The sequence below is a fragment of the Camellia sinensis genome, chromosome 13, assembly GCF_055761805.1.
Source record: "Camellia sinensis isolate YWXY chromosome 13, ASM5576180v1, whole genome shotgun sequence".
Classification (NCBI taxonomy): domain Eukaryota; kingdom Viridiplantae; phylum Streptophyta; class Magnoliopsida; order Ericales; family Theaceae; genus Camellia; species Camellia sinensis.
The window spans coordinates 136,750,971-136,771,772 of record NC_138973.1 but is presented as its reverse complement, the minus strand read 5'-3'; the positions used below and the strand labels follow the sequence as shown (position 1 = coordinate 136,771,772).

The following is a 20,802-nucleotide window of genomic DNA, read 5'->3' as shown; positions in this document are numbered from 1 at the left end:
TTGATACAGGTGCATCCCATTCATTCATCTTGTCTGCATTTGCATCAGCATTGGGATTAGTGTAGAGTCACCTGCTCTGAGGGGTGAGCAGGTGAATTGAAACTAATCTCTAACTGTTGTCGTTGAATATGACCGTGTTTTAAATACATTGCATATGTATGATATTTGAGAGGAGAAATGGGATGCACTCCGTGTTTGGGAGAAGAAAGGGGATGGACCCCCCATTGAATTAAGTTGGCCTATGTATCCAAGGTGAAAGTCTCGAAAGCCACGCGTATACATGGGTGTCGATTCCCGCGGACGAAATTTTCGTAAAATGGAAAATTGAAGTGCTTGTGTAATGGTTATATTGATTAGGAAACTACTGAGTTGTAGCCTCAATTAGGTTGTCTGGATAATAATGGGTTTAACTCATGAATTGAGGTGAAATGAATTGTCATGAAATGAATTAAGATAAAACAAATTGAGATGTGACACTTGGCATATTATGATCTTGTAAGAATACGAATGAGTTTACCATGGGCATTGTATATGCATATCATACTTATATCTTAGTTAAGATTCATATATTGTTCTAGATTGTTTCTACTAGACTTTTGCTCACCCTATTTGTGAAAAACCATTTTCAGGTGTTGGTGATATGTCTTCGCCAAGAACTTAGCTTTGAAGGATTGTGGAGTTGAAGGCTCACTTTGTTTATTTTGTATTTACCTTTTGTACAAGCCTAGGGCTTTATTTGTACTGAGCTTATGACTCATTTTGTTGAAACCAAGCACAGTCCTAGAAATATGTAAGCCATTAGGGCATATGTTTATCGGTTTAGCTTTCATTTCTTATTACCTCTTGTAACACATGCTGTAGATTTAGGATGAACGATTTATGAATGTATATCACATGTGTCACCTTTTGTATATTAACGCTGATTAATGAAAGCTTTTGATGTTATTCATATTACATTGTACTAGTGTTTGGAGTTGGTTTATTGTATTTAATTTGGGGGCGTTACGATACTTATGTGGAATGAATTACTATTGTCCATCGTATTAGGACTTGAGTGAGTTAGCTTCAGTACATTGTAAATGTGCTAATCTCTTTTGTTACCTTCATTAGGATGTTAGGACGTGGACGTGGTAGTGGTAGGCGTGGTAGGCCTAGAAGGCATGAGGTGCCTTTACTGGATGAGATTCAGGCGCAAGAAGAAGGGGTTAGTTAGGCTAATGTGGCCAGACCAGTGGTCAGTAGGCCATGGGTGCTTTAGCCAGTGAAATGGCTAGAGCTTTACGAGAATCGATGGACATTCTCAGGGTTGAGAATCAAGTCCAAACCCAAGTTGCTAAAGCAGGGCCATCTTTCTTGAAGAGGGAGTTCTTCTGGTCTAATCTGGATGAGTTTTTGGGTGACCCTAAGAAACCACTAAAGGCGGATGAGTGGTTAGACTAGATAGTGAAAACGTTCGAGATGCTCAGCATCGAGGACGATGGGCTGAAAGTGACCTTAGTGTCTTTCCAGCTGAAGGGAGACGTGAGTCAATGGTGGAAGTATACGCGTGGGTGCATTGGGGTGACTTGGGAGGCCTTTGTCAACGCCTTCTAGACAAGTTCTTACCACCCATTGCTAAGAAAAAGTTGAGAGATCAGTTTTTAAAACTCAAGCAACTTAGTTTGCCAGTAGCCGAGTTTGAGGCAGATTTCACTAGCCTCTCTAGGTTTGCACCAAAACTCGTGGCCACTGAGAAATGCCGTTGTATAGAGTTCGAGAAAAGGTTGAGGACCGAGCTTCTTTTCAAGATAGCTGGGTTGATGATTAGGGACTACGGACGCCTTGTGGAGGCAGCGGCTCATCTTGAGATCGTTGTTCAGGTAGTGGAGGAACGGATGAGGGGCTTCAGGAGGAGTCAGGAGGTTCATTGGGAGAGTCGAGGATAGTAAGAGACAGGGGAGGACTACCCCACAGTAGTTCTAGGACGCACAGTCTTGGTCGAACTTTCCTATGCCGAGTTCGAGTTCAGGAAGAAGTAATTTGGTATGTTTCTCTTGTTACAAGTGTGGTCAGTTGGGTCACAAGTCTCCAAGTTGCCCGCAGAGAGGAGGATAGCAACAATTTGCACCGTCTGTAGCTCGTTCTTAGAGCCAGAGTCAAGGGAGGGGGTAGCCGCTTACTTGTTACCAGTGTGGGCAGTCAGGGCATATGAAGAGGTTTTTCCCTCAATTGGGTGGCACGCCTGGTGCATTTGGTTCGAGGCAGGCACAGAGTCATCAGCATACCCAGTCAATATAGGCCTCGAGGGCCAATCAGGGGGCCTCTTCGGCCCAGTCAGTGTATCAGACTTATGCTCCGAGGGGTGAGCAAGTGAAGCAAAGACCTACAGGGCGTGTGTATGCTGTTACCACACCAAACTTAGTGCTAGTGCCTTCAGTAGTGCGATGTAACTTCTTGTTATATAATTCTATTGCCAATGCATTAATTGATATAGGTGCATCCCATTCATTCATCTCGTCTGCATTTGCATCGGCATTGGGATTAGAATTGGCTCGGTTAGCATCTCCACTTAGTGTGGAGTCACTTGTTAGTGGTGAGATTGTATTAAAACAAGGGTGTCAAGGTTGTGAGATAGAGGTTACAGGCCACCGACTTTCTTTGCATTTGTGTTGATTGACATGTCAAATTTTGATACTATATTGGGTATGGATTGGTTGTCATTGTATTGGGCTGTCATAGATTGTTACCATCAGACGGTTACTGTATGTACCTTGAGTGACGATTGTTTTTATTTCATGGGAGACATAGCCGATAGAGCTTCATTGCCAGTATGTAATCTGCGAGGTCGGAGATAACTTAGTTGTCTTTTGGAAAACTTCTTGAGTAGGGTGTGTGAAGAAGTTCGAGTTGAATTGCCAAGGGTAGTTTGTGAATACCCCGGACATTTTTCCTGTGGATCTCACTAGTTTTCCACCTCACCGTGAGATTGAGTTCTCTATTGATTTAGTGCCTGATACGGCACCGATTTCTTTGGCACCGTATAGATTTGCAACTACCGACTTGAGTGAGTTGAAGATTCAACTCCAGGAATTGTTAGATAAGAGTTTCATCCACCCTAGTACTTTGTCTTGGGGAGCACCGGCTCTCTTTGCCAAGAAAAAAGATGGGGCATTGCGACTTTGTATAGATTACTAAAAGTTGAACCAGGAAACTGTTAAGAACAAGTACCCAATGCCTTGTATAGATGATTTATTTGATCAGTTGAAAGGGTCTTGTTGTTTTTCTAAGATAGACCTGAGATCGGGTTATCACTAATTGAGGGTAAGGGAGGAAGATGGAAGATGGCATTCCATACATGGTATGGCCATTATGAGTTTCTAGTGATGCCTTTTGAGCTAACTAATAGCCCAGTCGTGTTTATGGATTTAATGAATTAGATCTTTCGTGAGTTCCAAGACCGTTTTGTAGTTGTCTTTGTTGATGACATCCTGATTACTCACCCTCAGATGAGGAACACAAGGAACAATTGCGAGTTGTACTTGAGTTGCTTAGAGCACACAAATTGTATGCTAAGTTCGGGAAGTATGAATTCTGGTTGGAAGAGGCAAAATTCTTAGGCCAAGTGATATTTGGGAAAGGAGTAACTATAGATTCATCCAAGATAGAACCAGTACAAGATTGGGAACAACCTAAGAATGCTTTTGAGATCCGTAGTTTCTTGGGGTTAGCTAGGTATTACGATCGATTTGTAAAGGATTTCTCTAGATTAGCCTCACCATTGACTAGACTACTGATGAAGGGAATCAAGTTTGTGTAAAGTGAAACTTGTGAAAAGTCATTTCAAGAGCTTAAGATTAGACTTACCATTGTTCCAGTGTTAATTATTCCGAAGAGGGATTTGGGCTATTCGGTGTATTGTGATGCTTCACGGGAAGGCTTGGGTTGTATTTTGATGCAAGAGGGAATAGTAGGAGCCTATGGCTCACGTCAATTGAAAACACACAAGAGGAACTATTCTACCCATGATTTAGAACTAGAAACTATGATCTTTGCCTTGAAGATTTGGAGGCATTACCTTTATGGTGAGAAGTTTAAGGTGTTTTCTGATCACAAGAGTTTGAAGTACCTGTTTTCACAAAAAGATATGAATTTGAGGCAGAAGAGGTGGATGAAATTTATGAAAGACTATGATTTTGAGTTGCATTATCATCCAAGAAAGGCTAATGTAGTAGCCAATGCCTTGAGTAGGAAATCCATTAGCAGTGTAGCATGTATTGCCATCCGAGAATGGGAGATGTTGGATGCTATTGGTGAGTTTGACTAGCATCTTGGCAAGTCTATTGAGTTGGCAGCGTTGTTTTTGGTAATTGCACAACCTACACTTGTGAGCTGAGTTATAGAAGTGCAGATGGGTGACCTTGAGGCAAAAACCCTCTGGAAGAAGATCTCTAGTGGAAAGGTAAAGAAAGGCTTGAACATGTATTCCAACTCGAGTGTTAGATACCTTGACTATCTTTTCATGCCAGAGTCTTGCCGAGAGGAAGTACTCTGAGAGTTTCACCATTTACGCCTTGCGGTGCATCGGGAGGCACAAAGATATATCACGACCTTAGCCGCCAGTTTTGGTGAAAAGAAGTGAAGAAGGATGTAGCTGTGTTTGTGTCGAGGTGCCTTATGTATCAACAAGTGAAAGTCGAACATCAGAGACCAGCGGGTTCGTTGCAACCCTTACCTATAGCCGAGTGAAAACGGGAACATATCACGATGGATTTTGTTGTGGGTCTTCCGAGGACTCAATGGGTTAATGACGCCATTTGGTTGATGGTTGACTGATTAACCAAGTCAGCGCACTTTGTACCTATGCACATGAGTGACTCGGTAGACTATCTAACCAACCTTTATATTAGGGACATATTTTGACTTCATGGGGTCCCTGTGACTGTTGTTTCGGATAGAGATCCGTGTTATACGGCTCGGTTGTGGTCGAGCCTATAGAATGTCTTGGGCACTAGGTTGACTTTTAGCACCGTCTATCATCCTCAGACTGATGGGCAGTTAGAACGTACTATTCAAATCCTTGAGGATATGCTTCGAGGTTATGTCCTTGATTTTAAGGGGTCGTGCGAGAGGCACTTGCTCTTAGTGGAGTTTGGCTATAACAATAGCTTCTAGTCTAGTATTGGTATGGCACCATTTGAGTTTTTGTATGGCCGACCGTGTAGATCCCCTTTGTGTTGGGCAGAGATGGGTAATGCACCAATGTTAGGTCCAAAGTTAGTCTGGGAAACGACGGAGAAAATTACACATATTCGAAAGAGGTTGGTTACGGCTCAGAGTCGTCAGAAAAGCTATGTCGACCGTAGGAAGAGACCGTTATCCTTTGAGGTAGGAGATCGTGTCTTTTCGAAGCTATCACCTAGATGAGGTTTGGGAAGAGCGGGAAGTTGTCTCCTAGGTTTATTAGGCCTTTGAAATTCTAGAGCGTATTGGGAAGGTAGCTTATTGTTTGGCCTTGCTGCACAACTTTTTGGGGTTCATGATGTGTTTCGTATCTGTATGCTCCGGAAGTATGAGCCGCATCCTTCACACGTGTTGGATTGGACTGAGTTAGAGGTGGATGAGGATGCCTCATATGAGGAGCAACCTATTAGAGTCTTGGATACTCCAGACCAAGTCTTACGAGGCAAGACGATTCCTTTGGTGAAAGTGTTGTGGCGACACCACGGGGTTGAGAAGGCCACTTGGGAGTGTGAGGCGGAAGTCTGTGAGAAGTATTTGGACCTATTTATTGATGTTTGAACATGTATTGAAAACTTTGTTATGTTAATAAAATATAAGCATTGCATATGTTTTGGAAATGTGAATATATAACATACGTTATGTGAATATATTCACATTTCCAAAACATATGCAATGCTTATATTGCATATGACGTCATATAACGTATGTTGTATGCTTGTAGCCTATATACAAGGTTGACGTCATATATATATATATACAAGGTTTTAAATTATCTGTCATATGTGTGTCTGCACAGCTCTATGGACTACGTATGTTTCCATATTTGCTTCCGCAACCCCTTAATATGTGACAGTTTGTTCAGAGGCCTTTGGTAATCCAAGGATTACTGGCCGGTTACAATGCTAAACCTATAGGGGCGGGTTTGGATCATAACAGAGTGGTATCAGAGCACGTGTTATGCCGGACATACAAGTCCATATCAGCTATAGGATGTCCTAGAACAAAATGAAGGATATTTTATTTGCATGTGAGAGTGTGTGTGTTAAATTCTGTCAATGAGAAAACTGAATCTAATCATGAACACATGAAATTGAAACGAATGAATTGGGAGTGAATGTTCCAAACATTGTGAAAAGAATTATTTGCCTATGTTTATAAGTGCTCTGTTTACCTATAGCAAACGGAAATTACAAGAAGTGACGGTACAGCTGAATCCTCTGAGGCTCACATAAGTTGCATGTAACAAATGCTTGTAGCCTTAACAGAATCTTTGAGGCAACAGCCCTTTCCCCCTCTACCTCTGCCAGTACAAAATGAGCTGGATAACAATGATATAAGCAACCTGACTCAGAAGTTTATGAAGATGAAACTGCCAACTTTCTTGAGTGGTATTGAACCACTAAAGGCAGAAACATGGTTACTTGAAATGGAAAAACTATATAAAGTATTTCCTTGCTCCGAGACTCAGAAGGTGCTCTTGGCCACATACACTTTAAAAGATGAAGCTCGAAGGTGGTGGTTGCTAATCTAAAACAATAATGGGAATATGACATGGGATGAATTCAAGGAAATCTTCTACGACAAATATTTCCCTCAGTGCTTTTAGGACCGAAAAGTTTATGAATTTCAAGAACTCAAGTAGGGCAATATGTCAATAGCTGAATATGAAGCCAAGTTCACTGAATTGGCTCGGTTTGCTCCACACATGGTGGACTGATTACAAAAAGGCACGAAAATTTGAAGGAGGCTTGACTTTAGAAGTGTATGACCGAGTCAATGTCTTGAAGTTGCCTACGTATGTAGAGGTGCTCGACCGAGCCTTAATGGAAGAGGCTACCTTAGCAACTATGAAACAAAGCAAGGCCCCAACAACAGAATGGAGAGGTAAGAGATCAGGGCAGCTCTTTTGGAAGCAAAAAGCAAAACACAGGGTCTACAAGTAGCTCAAGTCAGAGAAGTGGGTTTATACCAATTTGTCCAGATTGTGGAAGGAAGCATAGAGGCGTGTGTTACTGTGCATCTGGTGCTTGTTACAAGTGTAGCAAAGTTGGCCACATAATGAAAGATTGTCCGCTCGAGTCTGAGAATGCCAACTGCCTGGCAGCAAGCTCAGTTGAATCTGCTGCTGTAACGAGGTCAAATGCAAGAACTAATGCCAGAGGTAATGCTAGAAATGAAACATTAAGGCAAGAGAGAGTGTTCAGTGCCTGGGAATATACAAAACACCGAGTTTATGGTGCCAGGTATAATTTTCATCTGTGCCCAAAATGCATATGTCTTGATAGATTCTGGTTCTACACACTCATTTGCGTCGTATACCTTTTTTTAGAAATTAACTAGACCTTTAGAACCCATGAATCATTTATTGTCTGTATCTATGCCATCTGGGGGTTCTATAGTATGTTATTATGTTTATCCGACATATGATATTGTGATTGGTGATGTGACGTTGTATGTTGATTTATTGCCATTGAGTATTGATCATTTTGACTGCATATTGGGTATGGATTGGTTAATGAAGTACTGTGCAACTATTGATTATGTGAATAAATCTGTTGTGCTTCGTCCACCTGGATTACCTGAATTTGTGTTTGTTGTGAATGGGGTAGTTCCTCTCCCATATTTGATTTCTGCCATGAAAGTTGTTAAACTACTTAGGAAGGGATGTAGGGGTTATATGTATTGTGTTTTGACTGAGACTTCTAATACTTCTAATGTGGAAACTATTCATGTTGCTTGTGAATTTCTTGATGTGTTTTCGAAAGAATTGTCTAGGGACTTAATTGATAGAGAAATTGAATTCACCATTGATGTAATACCCGAAATGCAACCAATTTCTAAAACCCCATACCGAATGTCAACTTCTGAATTGAAAGAATTAAAAGTTCAACTCCAGGAACTCTTAGACAGGAAATTTATCCACCCGAGCACTTCACCTTGGGGTGCTCCAGTTCTATTTGTAAAGAAAAAAGATGGATCGTTACGACTGTGTATAGATTACAGAGAACTGAACAAAGTAACCATTAAGAACAAATACTCATTGCCCTGAATAAGTGATCTATTTGACCAACATCAGGGACCACAAGTGTTCTCTAAGATAGATCTTAGATCCAGGTATCATTAGTTGAAAGTCAAGGTAGAAGACATAGAGAAAACTGCATTCAGAACTAGATACGGACACTATGAACTTTTGGTAATGCCATTTGGGGTAACTAATGCACCTGCAACATTTATGGACCTAATGAATAGGGTTTTCAAACAATTTCTTGATGAATTCATAGTTGTATTTATTGATGAAATACTGATTTACTCCAAAAGCAAAGAAGAACATGAAAATCATCTGAGAACTACTTTACAGATTTTACGGGAAAAGAAGTTGTATGCAAAATTTTCCAAATGTGAATTTTGGCTTGATAATGTTGCATTTTTGGGGCATGTAATCAACAAAGATGGTATATCAGTTGACCCACAGAAACTTGAAGCTATTGTAAACTGGCCAAGACCAACTAATGTATCCGAAGTTAGAAGTTTTCTAGGACTTGCTAGCTACTATGGCAGATTTGTAAGAGACTTCTCAAAACTTTCCATGCCATTGACACAGTTGACTCAAAAAAATGTATCCTTTGATTGGACTGAGCAGCGGGAATTAGCCTTCCAATAATTGAAGACTAGATTGGTAACTGCACCTATCCTGACATTGCCTAACGGAACCGATGGGTTTCAGATTTATAGTGATGCTTCCTACAAAGGCTTAGGGTGTGTGTTAATGCAGAATGGAAAGGTAATTGCGTATGCTTCTCAGCAACTCCGACCGCATGAAAAGAACTATCCAACACATGACCTTGAATTAGCAGCTGTGGTGTTTGCCTTAAAAACTTGGCGACACTATTTGTATGGTGCGATTTGCGAGGTGTATACTGACCATAAAAGTTTAAAAAATTTCTTTACGCCAAAAGAATTGAACATGAGACAGAGATGGTAGCTTGAATTAATAAAAGACTATGATTTGAAGATTCTGTATCATCCAAGAAAGGCAAATATAGTTGCAGATGCTTTGAGCCAAAAATCCATTGCCAATATGTCATGTTTGCTCACAAGTCAGAAAGAACTGTTATGTGACTTGGAAAGAGATGGAATCGAAATTATGTAGTATGAACAAGGTGGAGTCTTAACTATTATTTTTGCCCAGCCTGCAATTATTGAAGAGATTAGAGAGAAACAACTGCAAGATGAAATTTTGAAGAAAATTATGGATGAAATTGACTCAAAACCGAGGCTGTGATTTGTGTTTGACAATAATGTGTTGAAATTTCAAAACCGATTTTGTGTACCAGAATGTTTTGATTTGAGGAAATGAATTATGGCCGAAGCTCACAATTCAAAATTTGCTATGCATTCGGGTAATATGAAAATGTACAAAGATTTGAAGCAAAACATCTGATGGCCTGGAGTGAAGAAAAGTATTGTTGACTATGTAGCTAGATGTCTGCAGTGCCAACGAGTTAAAGCCAAACATCAGCAACCCGATGGATTGCTTCAACCACTTCCGATACCGGAGTAGAAATGGGAGCATATTACTATAGACTTCATTGTAGGATTGCTTCACTCTTCTCGAGGTATGGATTCTATTTGGGTAATTGTTAATCGTTTGACTAAGTCCACACATTTTTATCTGTCAAAACTTTTAATAATGCGAATAAATTGGCTAACATGTATGTGAATGGGATTGTGAGATTACACTATATGCCAGTGTCTATTGTATTTGACAGAGATCCTAAGTCCACTTCAAGATTCTGGCAAAGTCTACAGCAAGCTTTGGGAATTGAGTTAAAATTGAGCAATGCATATCACCCACAGACAGATGGTCAATCAGAAAGAACGATACAGAACTTGGAAGATATGCTCAGAATTTGTGTCATAGATTTCCAAGGCAATTGGAATACCTACTTACCATTAGCCGAATTTATATATAACAACAGTTACCATTCAAGTATCGGTATGGCTCCTTATAAAGCTTTATATGGTAGAAAATGTCGTTCTCTAATCTATTGGGTCGAGGTAGGTGACAGACCTTTGTTGGGATTGGAACTTATGCAAGAAACAACAAAAAATGTGAAATTGATTCAACAAAGATTGAAAACTGCACGAAGCCGCCAAAAGAGTAATGCAGATGTCCGAAGAAGAGATAAAGAATATGAAGTCAGGGATCACATGTTTATCAAAGTGACTCTAATGAAAGGGCAAACTCGGTTTGGTGTAAAGGGAAAGTTAGCACCGAGATATGTTTGGCCATACGAGATTTTAGAGAAAATCAACCCGGTGACTTATTGGGTAGCTTTATCGCCGATCATGGAACATATCACTACAACAAAAAAAGGTTTTTACAACGCGCAATGCATGCCGTAAAAACCCTTCAACAAAATGCAATGCACGTCATATTATGAGCAGTCATAGAAAGTCATTCACTTTCAACAACATGCTTCGTACGCCATTAAAAACTATTTAACGACGGATTTTGTGCGTCGTTGTTACTTTTTCTACGACATGCTATAGTACGCCGTTAAAAATTATTTAACGATAGATTTTGTGCGTCATTGTTACTTTTTTACAACTACTTTTGCACGTCGTTGATTGGTGAGACAAATAACGACACTGATTGTGCGCCGTAAAATATGTAATACAACGACATATTATGCCTACCGTAAAATATGCAATTTTTTTATTTTTAAATTCAGCAGGTTGTATTTGACAAATTTGGTCCAATCTAACAAATATTACAAACAAGCATCACAAAATATCAATCAACCACCAAAATATTATTTGAAACATCAAAAAGAAACTATATCCATAAATTATAAACATTCAACAATTGTCTATACATTCCAAACATTCGAAAACTATATCCTTAAGTTCTAAACTATATAAAAAGTTTAAGCAATCCAAAACTATGCATATCTAACTTTCTAAACATATCAACAACTATTAAGAGATTATCTAAAACTACCAACAACAATTCCTATAGTAGTTGCAGCTGCAGCTATAACAAATCCACTTGCTCCTATCACAGGGACGAGCGTGCCCAATGTATGTGTTAAGGCACCTAAAGTCGTGGCAATAGTTGGAGCGACTAACATTGTTGTATTTTTTGTTTGCATGACAAAGGAAACTTCACATAAATACAAAAACCAACGGCTCAAAGGCAAAAATATATCTTAAGGTATGAAGAAATGATCAAGAAATTTTAAAAAATCAAAAAAATATTTTCAAAATTAATAAGATAATTCAATGGTCCCATAAAAGCAATGTCATAATGAAAAATTAGCAAAAATTCAAGATCTCAATAGTCTCTAAATTGACCCTTTTTGGTTTTTCCTTTTCCTTTGAGAAGAAGTGACCCAAACTAGACACGAAAAATACCTTAACTCTCTCCTCTTCATTAGTGTCCATAATATATGCCATATACCTAGGGCATAGAATAAACATGATCAAAAGGCGCAATTAAATAAAATAAGGGACCATCCATGTCATAATCATTAGATATTCAAATGCTAGAAATGACATATTCTGAATAATGATCATCATCCTTCTAGAAAAATACAATAAAGTCAATTAAAAAATAAGATGAAAGCTGTGATATCCAACGTTGATGAAAATTCTCAAACAAGATTAAGGTCTATACTCTATAAAAGGAGCCCGTAATTTATTCATCATCCTGAACAAATAGGATTTTGGAGTTGGTTAACTAAATCTCACATGCTTACTTGGGGAAGGTAACAAATAAAAAAATGGAAATAAACATCATGGAGTAGAACAAGACAAAACCCCTTATGTATAACAACAAATCTTAACAGAGCCATGAATGATATGTATAATTCTAAAATTATTAAAAATTATAGGAATGGCTAAAGAAGAACTTGACATAAACCAAGGAAAACGAGGCAAATAACGAGACAATGTGGGCCGCAATGGATCCTCACTGAAATCGATGGAGCAGACACTTCTTGTGCTAAATATTGAGGAAATTATGGATTGCACTGAAAACAAGGGGATTTATATTACGAATTGCTGAAGGTCACTAGAAACATTGATTGCAAACTTGAGAGTGACTAGAAACATTGGCTGCTAACTATGATCATAATCTCGATAAGAAATAGACCCAAAATACTAACACAGATAAAACTGACTATATGATATGCTAATACAAATCCATGAGCTAATAACGCAAAAGGAAGATAAAACGAAAACAAAAGAAAGTAACAACAAAGAAGGTAGAAAGAAAAGAATGATCGGATCCAAAGCCAAGGAGCAAGATCACTACGTGAGGATGACAATGCTGAAGTTTCTTGGATGAAAGCATCATGTTCCTGCTTGGACAAAGAACAAGATATCCTACAAAGACAACCATTTGCAAATAATACAATCAGATATGATGCATCAGAGCTACTGTTGAAGGTCATGCAGCTATAATGTCATGTGATCAAGTGAAACCAGTAATTACTTGCACAACTTACTAAAGGGGTGTGATGATATAAATAACAAGCTACACTACTTTCTAACAGGTTAGGCTTCTAGAGCGGTTGGTTATTAAAACCTTAGACTGACAGATGTAAAAGCATCATAACTGCCTTAGCTTTCTTGTAACAATATATTGGTACCCATTAAAACAATTAATCAATAAACTAAATTTAAGCCAACATAAATGCAAATCTCTCTCGTAGATATTTCTCCCTTGTTTTATTGTTGATCCCGACTTGGCATGGCATACCTAATCCTTATTTCTTCCTCATGGAATTTTATAGGCGATTCAGTTGTATGAAACTCTGAATATCTTTCCGTTCTTGAAAGAATGCCATACTTTACCAAACTTGCAAAACTAATGGTAAAACTAAAGTAAAAAGAAACAAAAAGCAGAATATAGTATGAGAACAGTACCAGAGGGTGACAATGGTGCAGCCTATGCAACAAATCTGTCATTCACTTGCTTGAATGAATAGTTGGACTGATCTTGGCCATGAAAGTATTTCATGATTGAACATATCCCCTGTCAAAAGTATTCAAGAGCCAGTATCGAATGTAAAAATAAAAGAAGGAGAAATTATGTTTCAATATTTAAATGAGTAGGAAACAAGATAATTTGAAGGCACTACATGTACTGCATGCTCATCTCATGAAAGTTTTCATTAGAAGAATGGTCTTAGATCGTGGTATCAGCCAACATAACAGTTTTGAGAGTATCGACCAAATATGATTTGAGGAATATATTAAAGGACAGTTTTGGAATCAATTGGATAAACTAATGTAGGAATTATCTATTGGAGACAAGATAATTATAGTTGGAGATTTCAACGGTCCAAAGCTCCATTTTAGCTACTAGACAGAAATCGGTAATAAACCTGCAATTGCAAAATTAAAATATCAACTCATATAAAGGAAATTAAAACTGGAGAAAGAATAATTAAATCTTGTACCTCCACACGTACCTGCGATATACAAAACCGAGTTGACTTTCAAGCACTGCCATACAAAAAGTGTACAGAGAATAGGGCACGTAATTCTCCTGCAATCCTTATTGCAGCAGCATGCGATCTAGGGGCAGAGAGGATTTGAATGGATGAGTTTTACATGATTACTACCATTTTAGACCTTAATGAGGGCTCCTCACCAACACTCAATTATGAAAATTGGAAAAAAAACTACTATAACACGAAGGCAAAAATATTGAGATAGTATACACATAGAACTTTGCATAACAGAATAAAATCATGAATGTTGCTAGAAAATGTGCTTAGTCCCTGTCAAGCTTACCATTGTAGGACACAATGCCAATAATGTAAAAAGCCTACCTCAGCATCTCCCTTAGGCCCCATTTGTTCAGAGAGTTAGAGAAGGGATTGGGATTGGTAGTGAGGTGGGACCTACTAATATTGTGTTTGTTTTGAGAGATGAGGAGGGGATTGATAGTGAGCTCCGGATTAGGATCAATCTCCCTAAGGGGATTCGGATGGGTCTCAAGGACTTGGTATTAGAAAAATAGTCCGGCGGACTAGAAAAATTTTATTTTTATTTATTTTTTATTTTATTTTTTACATGTCGGGCATTTTTTTTTTAACATTAATGTTTAATTTTTTATATTTTTTGTTAAGTAAAAATCATTATTTTATTTATTTTATTTTTTTCTGGAAATTTTTTATTTTATTTTTATTTTTCTAAAATTTTTTACATGTTGGGCATTTTTTTTTAGAACATTAATGTTTAATGTTTTTGTATTTTTTTATTTGTTTTATTATTTTATATTTATTTTCTATAAAAATAATTTAACAATTTCTACACTAACAACTATCATCAAAACAAACACAATTTTACTTAATCCCGTCACTAACAATCCCGTCACTAACAATCCCCTCACTATTAATCCTCTCACTATCAATTCCCTCCATTCTACCTTTGAAAACAAACGGGGCCTTAACTAATAATTTGTAAAGAGCATTAGGACCAGAAAAAGATTTCCAATGCATAAATGGGCAAATGATAGAAAATTCAGCTACTGTTCGTCCAACTTACATGGTGTTATAGAATGTCCTCACCCACACACACCAATAATAATAATGGTAATATTGTCTCCTTCCCGTAGTTATACTCTTAGGTCATGTTTGATTTCACAAGACTAATAGTGAGGTATTAATAATCTAATCAAATTAGTGTGGTATTCACAATCCTACCTATACCCCATTACTAATAATCCTACAAATTTGTTGGATTAATTATCCATTGGATTGATAATCCTAAAACAAAATATCAAAACAAACATAGGATAATTGGGCCCACGGATTAATAATCCCAATCCATGCTCTAATCCTTCCAATCAAACATGCCATTAGATTATCTAAAGTAGCATTGCATCAGCTTTCTTTTCTTTCTTCCTAGCTCTTTTCCGATACACATTGCTTATGTTGTAATAATTTCAATATAGTTTTCCATTCCTTCTATGAAATTTTAATTTTCCATGCTCTTTTTCAACTCTTAACATTCAGTTCTTTTTCAAAAAAGAATTGAAACAAGAATTATTTAGATGATACCAAATAATGGGGACAAGGCTTTGTTGAGTTGAATAGAGTCTTTTTTTACTTTTGATAGGCATTTGGTTATTTTTCAAAAAACTTTTGGAGCAGAAAATCTGTGAATCTATCCTATAAGTTTTATGATAAAGTAGTCTGGTACTAATGAATCTGTAAGTAAAGTGAGTCTGGTTTTATTCATGTACAAGCCAACATTTTTTGCTTGAATTATAACTCTACCCTTAATTTTTCATTGTTCTATATGTGACTAATGAATGATGCTTTTATTAAAATAAAAAGAACACTAACAAAAGATGCTTTGTATCTTTTATGTTTAGTATATACAAGGCTGTTTCTCTTATTGCATTCTAATATAAGCTTATAAATTCATATCCAAGAGAAAGAGTGTATGAAATTGGTGCATAGAATTCAAGCAATTTCTAGCATAAAAATAAAAACATAGAATACAGAGGAATACAGAATTTCAAATTCAAGCAATTTGAACAAACACAAAGGAGTATATATATAGATATGTACATGTATATATGTTGTGTCTGTGGGCAGAGAGAGAGAGATTTTGAAAACTCACCAAATCGCTATTGAATCCAAATTACTACGATCTCTGTTGGAAACCAAATCGATTTACTCAAACTTACATATATCAGCAAAAAAATTTGAACAAGATGAAGAATAAATGATATAAGATCTCAGAATATGTGTGTGTGTGTGTGTGTGTGTAGCTAAAAAAATGATAGAAAATCTCAAAAAATTGTGCATCAAGAAGAAGATCTCATCAACCATGAAAATCATTGATTTACCTTCCGATTAAAGCCAAAGAACTCAGATCTTCAACGATCGATTCAAATTGAAGCTGAGATCTTAATCGATTAAGATTAAAGTTACAATAGGTAAGATCGATTGAAGCTAAGATCAGTACAAAGATGGATTCGGATTGAAGTAAAGATCGATTTTGATATAAGGCGGCACAAAGATCGATTCAAACTGAAGCTAAAGATAGATCAAAGTTAAAGATTGATTGAGTCAGAGTCCTAGACAGAGGAAACAGCTGAGATCGATAAAGTCCTACTGAAGATCAATTCTTATATTGCTTATTTGACAAGCTTTAGCAACCAAACTAATTCGTCTCCAGCTTTTATCTACCTCAAACATGCGGGTCAAGTATCTAAGTGCACGTACTCGTTAATTTTCTTGGTCCTTAAAAGTCTCTAAATAATTTTTTTTGGCCTATCATAAAGAAATATGGTGTATTCTTATAATTTTCTTTTAAAATTTATTTTTGTCCCTAAATGATGATTTTTAGAGACTAAATGTAATTAGTCTCTAAATCACTATTTTCTTGTAGTGAAGGGCAGCAGCCAAAAGAATTTTTCCTACAAAATTGCTCTTAGTAGATTAATAAAATGAAAGGAAATCTTACCTCCTAAAGACATAGCCCTAGGGATGGCAATTTAAAACCGGCCCGACGGGGATCCCCGACCCCAACCCCGATTTGAGCGGTTTTTCCCCGAAAAATACCCCCGACGGGCCGGGGATGGTATTTAAAAATGAATCCCCGATGACTTTCGGGCCGGGGACGGGGATACGTTTCCCAGGCCCGTCCCCGGCTCGTCCCCGGCCCCGATCCCCGCCCCGACCCCCCGCCCCAATTCTCCCCGAAATAAAATTACAATTTAGCCCCTGTATATATATATAATATATGCGTGTCTTTATGTTGCTCATAGTCACTTTGCTCCTGTTGGCAGAAAAATTGATAGAGAGGGAGGGAGGCTGTTGGCGTGAGAAAAATGGAGAGAGGGAGGGAGGGTCCTCCGCCGCCCGAGGGAGGGAGAGAAAGCCGATCCTCCGCCGTCGCCTCCTCCTCCTCGTTCTCCTCTTTTGATCGTCTTCCTCCGTCGTCACACTCACAGCCACCCATCGCCTGCGAATCTCCGATCGTCCTCCGTCATCCATCGCCACTGTCGGCGACGCCGACCGTCCTCCTTCATCCACCATCGCCTCCTCCGTTGTCAATTTCCGTCGATAGTCCACTCTCTCTCTCTCTCTCTCTCTCTCTCTCTGTGTGACAGATCTCAGATCTGTTTGTATTTTTTTTTTTTTTTATGATCTGTTGATGAATCTGGGATGTTGTTGATAGGGGATGATGATGAATGATGTTATTGTTGATTGTGTTGTTGTTGAAACAGATGGAGGGTGGGGAATCTTCGGGGTCGGGGAAACCCGATCCCCATTGGGGCCGGGGATGGGGATGGTGGTAGGTTCCCCGTCAGGGATCGGGGCCGGGGCCGGGGAGATTTTCCAAATCGGGGATCGGGGACGGGGAGTGTGATCCCCGGCCCCACCCCGCCCCGTTGCCATTCCTACATAGCCCTTGTTGGCCGTGGCTGAGTTCTTGCCCTGCTAAAAGTTAGCATTTGTAAAATCTCCTTGGTCTTCAATGCTTTTAGGCCTTAGACTTGATTACTAGTTGCAACTCCTCAATCGTGAATTTTGGTGAATTGTGGCCTAATCTGCTGAAGTTTAATGAATTCACAAATTCTGTGAAAATTAAACATACACCTGGTTATGAACTCCAAAATAACCCACAAAAACATAAAGAGGGGAAGAGGGAAAAAAAAAAAGAAAAAAAAAAAGGATGTACCTAGTGCACAAAGAAAAAAGGTAAATTGTAAAGAAAGAAGATTGAAACTGGACCCTAGGAAAAAGTTAAAAATTACAAATCAGAAAAATATCTAAAATTTTCCAACAACCCCCTAAAATGATCATTACCCATATTCAAATTCCAGATTTACTGAAGGATCTAAAATTGTGTGTTTGTGAGAAGAACATGTAAGATAGAAAATTAGGAGAAAAAGGACAACTTTTGAAGGATCACCATTCAAATAAGCAATTCCTTTTTAAGGGGGGAAAAAAACAGAATTCAAACATACAATTGGAAAATTGACTATATTCACACCTAATTAGACAAAGACAAAAAAACCAACTTATTTAATTAAAAAAAATCAAAATTTGAAGATCTAATACAAGACCCATCAACAAATTACCCATCAAAATCCCAACTCTAATCGCAAGAACAAAAACAAACCCATTTTGTTTTTTCATACAAATTAGCCAAAAAAATTGAAAAAATAAGAAAATTCACAAGACCCAAGTGAGAAGAGAAGCACAAAGTTACAAACCTCTCCGAAAATTGAGAAAATAGCAAAAATGTTGTTATGCCTGGAAAACATCTAGAGAATTAAGTTGAGTAATGTAAGAATTGAGTTAGAAATGAATGAATTTAAGCCATACCATGCATGCATGCATTCTCATCACATTTTGAGTTTGAATTTCAAACAAACCCCATATGCATGTGTCTATCTTGGCTTTGTTTTGAGAATTTATCAAGTTTCTCAGCATTTTATCTTAATTGATCATGTTTTGGACAAGTTTGAGTTCATAGCTTTGCATACATGTTATATACATATAAGTTTCAAAGTTAGTTTGAACAATTGACTTGCTTTTAGGCTTTGATTTTGCGAAATGATTTTAAATTCACAATGTTTTACAAGTTTACATAAGTTTCCTCAAGTTTTTGGCCCAAAAGAATATAAATTGCAACTTTCAGTTGAGTTTTGAAGCTTGGAAGCAAATCTGGAAATTTTAGAATTCTGCTTCTCCGCTCGAGCGACAGAACCTACACGGAGCGACCACTCTTTATTTGGCACTTCCGCTCGAGCGTCCAAAAGTTGGCTCAAGCGTAAAGTGCATGCTCCCAGAAGTTTACATGTTTTGCAGACTGCTCAAGCGACAAAAGTTACGCTCGAGCGAAGACCTCAGTCTCATGCTCGAGCGACCATCGAGCGGAGAAATCATACAACCAATACTTTTGCAGAGGTTTATAGATCGTGCTAGCGACCGAAGTTGCGCTGGAGTGACCACACCTATTTTGTACATCTGCTCAAGCGAAGAAATCTGTGCTCGAGCTGGGACCCTGTTTTCAACAAATTTACTTAAGTGTTGAACAACATGTTTTGGTATCCTTATTGCATCCTAGGCATTCCTAGACCATGATTAAGACACAATAATGAGGATAAGACTTAGAAACACACTAAAAGCGAAACAAAATAAGTTAAGTACAATCCAAGCGTGTGTTTCAGTATATGTATCTGTTATGTTTGTGTAGGTGTAGACACCCCATTTTTGACCGTCCTCAAGATTTGGACGTCACCGTTTGAACACTCGGTGATTATCCATGTTTGTGTTCGTCTTGAGTTCCCGGAAGTCTTGGCTGCGTGCCTCGCCTCAGGATCTCTCGACCTGACTGTTTCGTGTTTGGCTTTGGCACCAAACACTTGTGTTTTTGCCTTGAAGGACGGGGAATGGCTTGTTGGCCATCCCCACATTCTACCGGCCTTCCCCTAGCATCACCGGCTGTTTGTGAGTGCCACCGGCCATGGTTTCTTAAAACCAATGGCCGGTCGGCACTATATTTGTCTGGCCGGCACTTTATTTTGCCGGCGACCTCTTTTGCTGGACGGTGTGACTCCTTTGCACCCTTGAGGCATGGTGCATACCAGCTGTGCCAGCTGGAATGCACCATCACTCCTCCCCGTGCAGTTTTTGGCTGGTGTGAGCCTTTGAACCCCATTTCCTTCTAGAAGCTTGAACCCTTTGGCCAAGCTTCTTGGAGAAGCTTGGCCAGCTGTTTTGGCTTCTCCAAGAAGCCAAGACTCCTTTGCACCCTTTGCCCCTTTCCTTTAGCTTCCTTAAGAAGCTTTAGCCTTGGCCCTTTGCCTATATAAACACTTACCCTCTCCCTTTGCCAAAGGTTAGAGCTTTTGAACCAAAAAACCAGAGCTTTTATATCTATATATCTGGTATATCACCCTCTCTCTCTATATCTCTCTCTTTCTCATCCTTAGGGTGTGTTTGGAAGCCTAAAAGTGCATTTTGGCCTTACTTTTGCACTAAAACACACACCATTACACCTTGCTCTGAGATTGAGAGGCTTTGAGGGTTGATTCTTGAGTTTTTGGACTGATTTTGATCAAAAGAAGAGGGCTGCATTAGCTGTTCTTGAGGTGTTCTTCAAGGGTAATCACTTTGCTTTAGTTTCCCCAAACTTGCACTAGTTTTTTACCTGTCTTGCTTGTTGATTTAGACTTTGTGCATAACATAAAAAAAGCTTATATTTTTATGCTTAAGAACTTTCATTAAGGGTGTTTTGTGGTTTGAGTTCAAACTCACCCTCTTAGGCCTTATTTGGCCTTTTTGGTGCTTCCTTTGTGAGGCTTTGTTTGCTTGAGTGTCTTAGTCTTCTCACCACTAAAAACCAATGGATTTTCAGTGGTAAGGAAGGTGGTTTGAAGTCTTGTATAGGGGAGGGACACCCCTCTCCCTTCATTGCCTCATTTCCTTGCCTTTTGGCTTAAAGGGCAACATGCATGCTTGACTGATTTTGGCCCTTTTCCAGAGGTTTTTGGGTATCTCTAAGTCACATGTCATCTCTGTTTTTGGTCGGATTTGT

General features: G+C 38.5%; 1 long non-coding RNA gene across 4 annotated transcripts; it reads right to left on the bottom strand.

Annotated features, from left to right (window-relative positions):
• Positions 1 to 11,637: 11,637 nt before the first annotated feature.
• On the bottom strand, positions 11,638 to 16,612 carry LOC114274883 (uncharacterized). 4 transcript variants are annotated; one of them, XR_014349617.1, is made up of 4 exons: positions 16,094 to 16,612; positions 15,865 to 15,897; positions 13,701 to 13,806; positions 11,638 to 13,613 (listed from the first exon to the last, which is right to left on the bottom strand). It is a non-coding gene; the product is annotated as an uncharacterized LOC114274883 (long non-coding RNA). The 4 variants fall into 4 exon arrangements; XR_014349615.1 differs by having other exon boundaries at positions 15,865 to 16,610; XR_014349616.1 differs by lacking the exon at positions 15,865 to 15,897 and having other exon boundaries at positions 16,094 to 16,606.
• Positions 16,613 to 20,802: the final 4,190 nt, after the last annotated feature.